At 37.3% G+C, this 7,656-nt stretch overlaps 1 protein-coding gene and 1 pseudogene across 4 annotated transcripts in view; both read left to right on the plus strand.

The window, feature by feature from the left end:
* The window catches only part of MAP4K3 (mitogen-activated protein kinase kinase kinase kinase 3), a 190,220-nt gene that overhangs the window by 42,869 nt on the left and 139,695 nt on the right, over positions 1-7,656 (plus strand). The gene's annotated exons all lie outside the window — the stretch shown is intronic.
* LOC126934499 (uncharacterized) lies at positions 1,054-1,150 on the plus strand (annotated as a pseudogene).

Genomic DNA, 7,656 nt, shown 5'->3' on the forward strand with positions numbered 1-7,656 from the left:
GCTCTTTTATAACTTATTTGTGCATATGCTGTTTTGATACTTGGCTGACTAAGTGAGCTCAGGTCCGGCTCTGTGGAGAGGAATTGCTCTCCTCCACTATCACCCCTTCCTTTGAGGACTGTTCTAGACACCTCTGGATTAAAAGCACAACAGAAAACATAGCTATTTATTCTTGGAAATAATTACTTAAGCAAAAAATAATGTGACCCTTGTCAATTTTTGTTCTGGAGAACCACAATCTGGAAAACCTGGGATAAAGTAGAATTTTAAACCATTTCTCTCCATTCCCTTTAAGTGACCTTAAAGCAAGCTGTCCTCATTTGAGGCTTGCTATGGTGTAGCGTGTCCTTAGAAGTTGTTGTGCCTTTCCCTGGCTCTTCCTTCATGTTTCTCCCAAGATTACTATAATGTAACTGAAGTAAAGGTCCAGCAGTAACAGAAGCAAATGAGATGTTGTTGAAGGGTCTTGGGAACAGGAGAAATGTGAAAACAGTGGTATTCATATTGGTCATTCTCTTGTAGTAGGCATATTTTTAGTGAGAGGAGTAATGGTAGAAAAATTTTTATAAAGCACAACAAAAGCTTCTAATATTGCTAGGAGTGCTTTGTAAGAGTAATGTTCAAAGCCTTGATGGAGCTTAGTTATAAATAAAGTTAATTTACTTTGAAATTTTGTATCATGAAAAAGCATATGTATGTCCTTCTCATTTCACTGATTTTAATGAAAGATGTACAACTGACCCTTGAACAACACAGGCTTGAACCTGAACTACACACGTCCACATATGCAGATTTTTTTCAACCAAACTTGGTGTTTGTGTAATGTGAAACCCATGTATATATGGCTGACTTTTCATATACACAGGTTCTGCAGGGCCTGCTATGGGACTTGAGCAAGTGTGGATTCTGGTATGCTCAAGGGTCCTGGAACCAGTCTGCTGCATATACCAAAGGTCAAGTGCAGATCCAGCCCTCAAATAATAGGCACAAATTCTAGAAATTGGTTCATTCACCCCAGATTTAAACATAAGTGATCTTAGAAAATGTAGTTTGGTGCTCGCTTTGGGAGCACATATACTAAAATTGGAATGATACAGAGAAGATTAGCATGGGCCCTGCACAAAAATTATTTTAAAAAATTAAAATTTTAAAAAATGAAGTTTGCTATACATAGCTTTTTTAAAAAAATGGATAGATTGTAATGACTACAGGTAAAAATGGGATTCTGAAATGGATAGGTTCTAAGTTTTATGACTGATACATTTGAAAAGTATATTCTCTTGTAAGATGGAAATTATCTTAAGTAAAAGGCTTCTAAGGAGATAAGAGATTTTATTGGGTAGAATATGTTGTGTTTTTATAATATACTTAATCTGGACTACTATCAGCTTTGTAAACGTTCTGTTTATTTTACATATTTGCCACCAGTTTGTACATTTTTGTGTTTTATTCTCTACATTCACAGGTGGAGTCCTCAGTGATTTAATGAAAACATTTTCTAATGAACTCACTTATCAGTTTCTCCAACTCAAAACAAATTGGAAGTAGGGATGCTGTACACACAGTCAGTAAGAAATAACCACTAACAGCCTGATGAGAGAGAGGGAGAAAACCAAAATGCCTCAAATTAAGTAAGCAGAACAGTCCAGATTTACTTAGAGAAGTGGTTCTTAACCTTATGGACACCTGTCTTAGTCCATTTTATGCTGTTATAATGGAATACCTGAGACTGGGTAATTTATAAAGATCACAAATTTATTTGGCTCACAGTTTTGGAGGCTGGAAAGTCCAAGAGCATGGCGATGGCATCTGGTGAGGGCCTTTGTACTGTGTCATCCCATGGCAGAAAGTGGAAGGGTAAGGGTGGAAGATCGAGAGAGCAGAAGGGAGCCAAACTCACTTTTATAACCAACTCAGTCTCAAGATAAACAACCTGCTTCCTCAGAAATGACATTAATTCATTCTCTGGCCTCATGACCCAGTCACCCCACCTGCCAATACTGTTACATTGGGGATTCCGTTTCCAACACATGAGCTTTAAGGGACCCATTCAGACCATAATGACACCTAATGGAGTCGGTAAACATTTTTCTCAGCAAGAAGTATAAAGATGTATCAGTTTGTGTTCAGTGTCAGGAACTCTTGGGCTCACTGAAGCCCAGCCTTGGGCCCCAGGCTAAAAACGTGATTTAGTATAGGAGCAAATAGCTTTATGTGTCTAATTTAAGAGCGTCACTTTGGGATGCTTTGTAGATAATTTATATAATAGGCAATATTGAGTTAACAGAAAATGTTAAATTTTGTACCACACACTTAATAAGCGTACAATGTTTCTTTTTTGAATTAAGAAATATGCATTTTTCACTTAACATTTATCCCATTATCTGGAAAACTTAGTCTTCATTCCCCAGGGATACTGGTTAGAGAAGTGATATTCTGCATTTGCATTAAATAAGCTTCACTGTAATTTTTTTTTGTTGTTTTTTTTTTGTATTTTTTTGAGGCAGAGTGTCGCTCTATTGCCAGGCTGGAGTGGAGTGGCGCGATCTTGGCTCACTGCAACCTCCATCTCCCGGATTCAAGCCATTCTCCTACCTCAGCCTCCTGAGTAGCTGGGACTATAGGCACATGCCACCATGCCCAGCTAATTTTTGTATTTTTAGTAAAGGCAGAGTTTCACCATGTTGGCCAGGATGGTCTCCATCTCTTGACCTCGTGATCTGCCCGCCTCAGCCTCCCAAAGTGCTAGGATTACAGGCGTGTGCCACTGCGCCTGGCCCACTTTGACATTTTAATCAGTGATGTCCAGGAGACTTTTTGTACTAGTGAGATTATGAGCATCTCTTCCCAACTCCATGTTCTGAAATGCCAGGTTGGTAAGTTGTGATCTGCCTTGGTGGGAGTGTTTACACCACGAAAATGTTACAAATCAATGCTCATTCTGCCTTCATTCCCCCAAGCTGTGTTTTTAAACATTTACCAGCACAGAACTGATTTTAATTACTCATTCAGCAAACATATTTTGATCACCTGTTGTCTTTCAGGCACTGTTCAAGGTGCCAAGGATATAGCAGTGAATAGACAGTGTTTACTTAAGTGAATGTATTTTTCTAAATCCTAAATTTTCTAACAAATTGGGGAGCTTTTAGGGGTCCTTAGTCAAATAATGGTGGGAGATGAAGAGTCAAACAAAAGTAATTGGTTTTCTTTGCCACAGAACTTTCAGAATCTTTTAATGTGCTGGTGTGCACAGTTGATCTCTAGGAGGACAGTATAGTATGTATTCTTTCTTTCTTTTCTTTTTTCTTTTTTTTTTTTTTTGAGACGGAGTCTTGCTCTGTCACCCAGCCTGGAGTGCAATGGTGCAATCTCGGCTCACTGCAAACTTCGCCTCCTGGGTTTACACCATACTCCTGCTTCAGCCTTCTGCGTAGCTGGGACTACAGGTGCCCGCCACCATGCGTGGCTAATATTTTTGTATTTTTTTAGTAGAGACGGGATTCCACTGTGTTAGCCAGGATGGTCTTGATCTCCTGACCTCGTGATCCACCCACCTCTGCCTCCCAAAGTGCTGGGATTACAGGCTTGAGCCACCGCACCTGGCCTATAGTATGTATTATTTCTAATACGTAACCAAGAACTCTTTTTTTTTTTCCAGAATATGTGTAACACATTTCAGAAGTACTATTCTGCTGCTCCAGGGCAGTCATATCCCAGATGTTAGAAATTGGTGAATGAGGTCATTACTCAAGAGATGTATGTAGGTCAGCGTATGGGCAGGATTTCTGAAGACAAACTTTCCCATCGTGTTTATAGGGTGATTGATTTTTTGGTTGTGGATTGAGTTATTTTATTGATGTTTGCCTGAACTATCCTGTTGTATTTTCATTTTCAGTATTTTTTTTTTAATTTTATGTAAAGCACTGCTCTACTTATATTGTTGTTAAACTTAGAAAAGTGCTTTTTCTTCTGATCTCCAGTTTCTGGTTTGGGGACACTTAATGATATATGTATATGAATTTCTGCCACCACCTACTCCCTGTTACTAGACTTTTTCTCAGCCCTGGGCATCCCTTCCTCCAGTGCCTCTCGCTGAAATGGGAGTCCCTTAAACACCATTCATCTACCATTTCACCCTTATTAGACTATGGTGTTTCTCAAGTGTGACTGATAGACTGTTGATTGAATCAGTCACTTGAGTGGTATTAAAACCATAGGTTCCTGGGGCTCACCTCAGGTCTGCTGATTCAGAATCTGTGTGGTGTAGAAGCCAAGACTCTGTGATTTAAAGCAGATCTACAAGTGGTTTGTATTGAGTTATTTAATTTCCATGCTGAGTTGTTTAAATTTCATTTTTTGGTAGGTGTATACAGTATTTCTCAGTGTAGGTGCTATGGGCATTTTGGCCAGGATTATCGTGTGGCACTCTGAAGGCACAACAGGACTTTTAAAATCATTGGGTCCCACCTACCAAATGCTATTATCATCCCCAGTTATTGAGACAACCCAAAATGTCCCTCCACATTTCCAGACACCTCCTTTCCATTTTTATGGGGGTAGTATCCTCAGTTAAGAATCACTGTTGTATACTACTTTCATTATTCTAGATGTTGCTTTTAATAATTTAATATACATACCTAACCTAAGACTGCAAACTATTCACTAACTCTGTCCACTTCCCAAACTGTATAAAGTCTTTAGAGCAATTTAACTGTACTTCCACCTTCCCATTTCCATGGTATTCTGCTCCATATTTGAGTTCTAGTTTTTAAAAAATTGCATAGGCATTACTGTTTTTTGCAGTCATCAGTGTTTATCTGTACCGAAGATTGCTAGTTTATTTGATACTCCTTGCATTTTAAACTTTCCTTCTGAGTCTTTTTTCATCCTGAAATACATCTTTTAGAAGAATATTATTGCACATCTTTTGGCGGTGAACCCTTGGTGTTTGTTAGAAAATGTCTTTATTTTGCCCTATTTATTGAATGATGTTTTACCTGAGAATATAATTCTAGATTGACTTAACTTTTTTTCAGCTCCATATTCTACAGTCTTTCTGGCTTTCTTTTTTCTCTGAAAAAGTCTAATTGTTGTTCTTTTGTAGATAATCTGATTCTTTTCTCTGAGTGCTTTTAAAGATCACTTCTTTTTATTTAGTTTTTTTGAGGTTTCTGTAGTGTGTCTAGATGTGGATTTCTTGTATATTTCCTCTCCTTGAAACTGTGTCTCCTGAATCTGAGGTTTTATGTCTTTTACCCATTCTGGAAAAATTTCAGCCACTGTCTCTTGAAATATTGGTTCTCTCTTCCTTCCTTGTTTTGTTAGATGTATGTTATATCTTCTTGTTCTAGTCTTCGTGTCTCTTAATCTCTCATTCTATCTCTTGCTCTCTTTGCTGCTTCAGATCTGCCATTTTGTCTAATTTTATGTCTGTGTATGCCAGTTAGGTTTTTAATTTCATTTTTTATTTCTAGAAATTCTGTTTTGTTCTTTTTATCCTGTCTGCCAAGTCATTTTTGTTAACCTCTTGTGTCTGACCCATGTATTTATTTCTAGTGTTAACTTTAAAAAAATCTGACCTATGTATTTCATACCTTGTTTTATTTCTTTAAACTTTTAAAGCGTACTTGATTGTAATGTTATGTATCTTTTAATTCCTAAAGTTTAACTTCTGTGAATTTAATTTGGTTTTTCATAGTTTTTACTGCTCTGGTGGTTTGTTTCCTTTTGTGCTTGATAATTTTGTTTTAAGCTCATATCTGTCTAATAATATTATATAGTAATTTCTTGGAGTATGGGTATAAGATGTGTTTATCTACAGAGAATTTGTTTCTCCCTCTGCCAGGTGCCTTGTGTTACCACCAACCCAGAAACAACTTAAATTTATTTCTTGACTTGAGGCTCCTGGCCCTCGAAATCAGTGTAAATTTTAACCCTATACTTAACTGGGGGCAGGCTTGTAATTATGGATTTCCAGGGAAGATACTTCGGTTCTAGTGAAGGCCTGATTTGAACAAGTTGCCTGTTGTGGACAGAGCCCTTTTCCCCAACCTACCTATGGGGAGTGACTCTTCAAGGGCATTGCTGGTTTTATGCAGTGGTCTCAATTTCAGCTTTCACATCTAATAAAAATCAAAACTGAAGTCCCTAGATTCCAAGTTTAATCTAAGGTCATGGCTTGAACTTTTGTTTACAGCTCTGATTTTATTCAGTAAATACATTTAATAGATTTTTAAAAGCTGTTCATACTACATCTCTTTGTGCCACCTATGAATTTCTTTGCTTGTGAGTTCAGCAGTACATGTAAAAGAGTGTTTGTTGTATCTTGTCTACTATTTCCAGATATTTGTAATGGAAGGATATTTTATATCTAGTCTAACTTATTTTCGAAAGTGAAATCTTGGAAGATGTTTATGCCCATTGGGGTCTGAGTACCACTGGGCTAGAGATGCTGCTGCTATCGCTTCTTTAGTGCAAAGTTGGAATTGGCTACCTGATCTCTTATCCTTTCCCAAACTCAGTGCTACTGTTAAGTTTTATCCATATTATTGGTTTGGTCTGCCAGTTACCATTTAGAAGTGTTACTGATATGGAACAGGTCCATTTTTGAATTCCAAAATTCAGAATTAAACTTTGAAATACAAATTGCTGATATGTTGGAACTGTCTGTATGCCTATTACTCACAGTTTATTTTCCATGTCGATATCCAATTATTATCTGCTAAGTGCATTTTTTGAAAATTAATGATAGCCTCAATCTTTTTTTTGTTTTTTGTTTGTTTGTTTGTTTTTGTTTTTGTTTTGTTTTGTTTTAATTAGGACTATGTAGTCCTAGAAATGTAGATCTTTAATTATCTGGTTTTAAGAAACAAAGAGCCATTCAAGTTAACTTAAGAAAAGAGAGGCTATTGTAAAGATACATGATGTATGGAACTAGAAAGTTGTCAGGAACTCAAGGCAGCTTGGAGATCTGCCCTTTTCTCATGGTCTCGTGATTTTCTCTTTCCACCTGTTGAGTTCTTTGCTCTTTACTGATTGTCTCTTCATTGCATCTTTTCTATTTCTTCAAAACTTCACTTTATGCCCAAAGCCCTGCGTGCTGTGACACTGGCATGTAGCATGGTTTCACAGTGAGTTACATTGCATGGTGGTGCTATTTCTCAGTACTTCCAGTTTCAGACATTTTAGAGTTGTGCCATGTAATACAGTTATCACTAGCCACATGTGGCTTTTAAAATTGAAATTATGTATAGGATCTGTATGCTGATAACTGCAAAGCACTGATGAAAGATATCAAAATCTAAATAAACAGAGACACCTGCCACCTGCCAGCCGTGTTCATGGATTGGAAGACTCCACATAGTAAATATGTCAGTTCTTTCCAAACTGATCTATAGATTTAATGTACTTCCAAATAAAAGTCCCAACAACAGAATTTTTTTTTTTTTTTAACAGACAAGCTGACTCAAATTTATATGGAAAGGCAAAGGACCTTTGTTGCCAAAGCAACTTTGAAAAAGAAAAAGTTGGAGGAATCACAAAATTACTGTGATTGTAAATTTAAAATTTACTGTAAAACTACAGTAATCGGCCAGGCCTGTGTGGTTCATGCCTGTAATCCCAGCACTTTGGGATTGGGAGGCCAAGGTGAGTGGA

Source organism: Macaca thibetana, chromosome 13 (genome assembly GCF_024542745.1).
Source record: "Macaca thibetana thibetana isolate TM-01 chromosome 13, ASM2454274v1, whole genome shotgun sequence".
NCBI classification, from domain to species: domain Eukaryota; kingdom Metazoa; phylum Chordata; class Mammalia; order Primates; family Cercopithecidae; genus Macaca; species Macaca thibetana.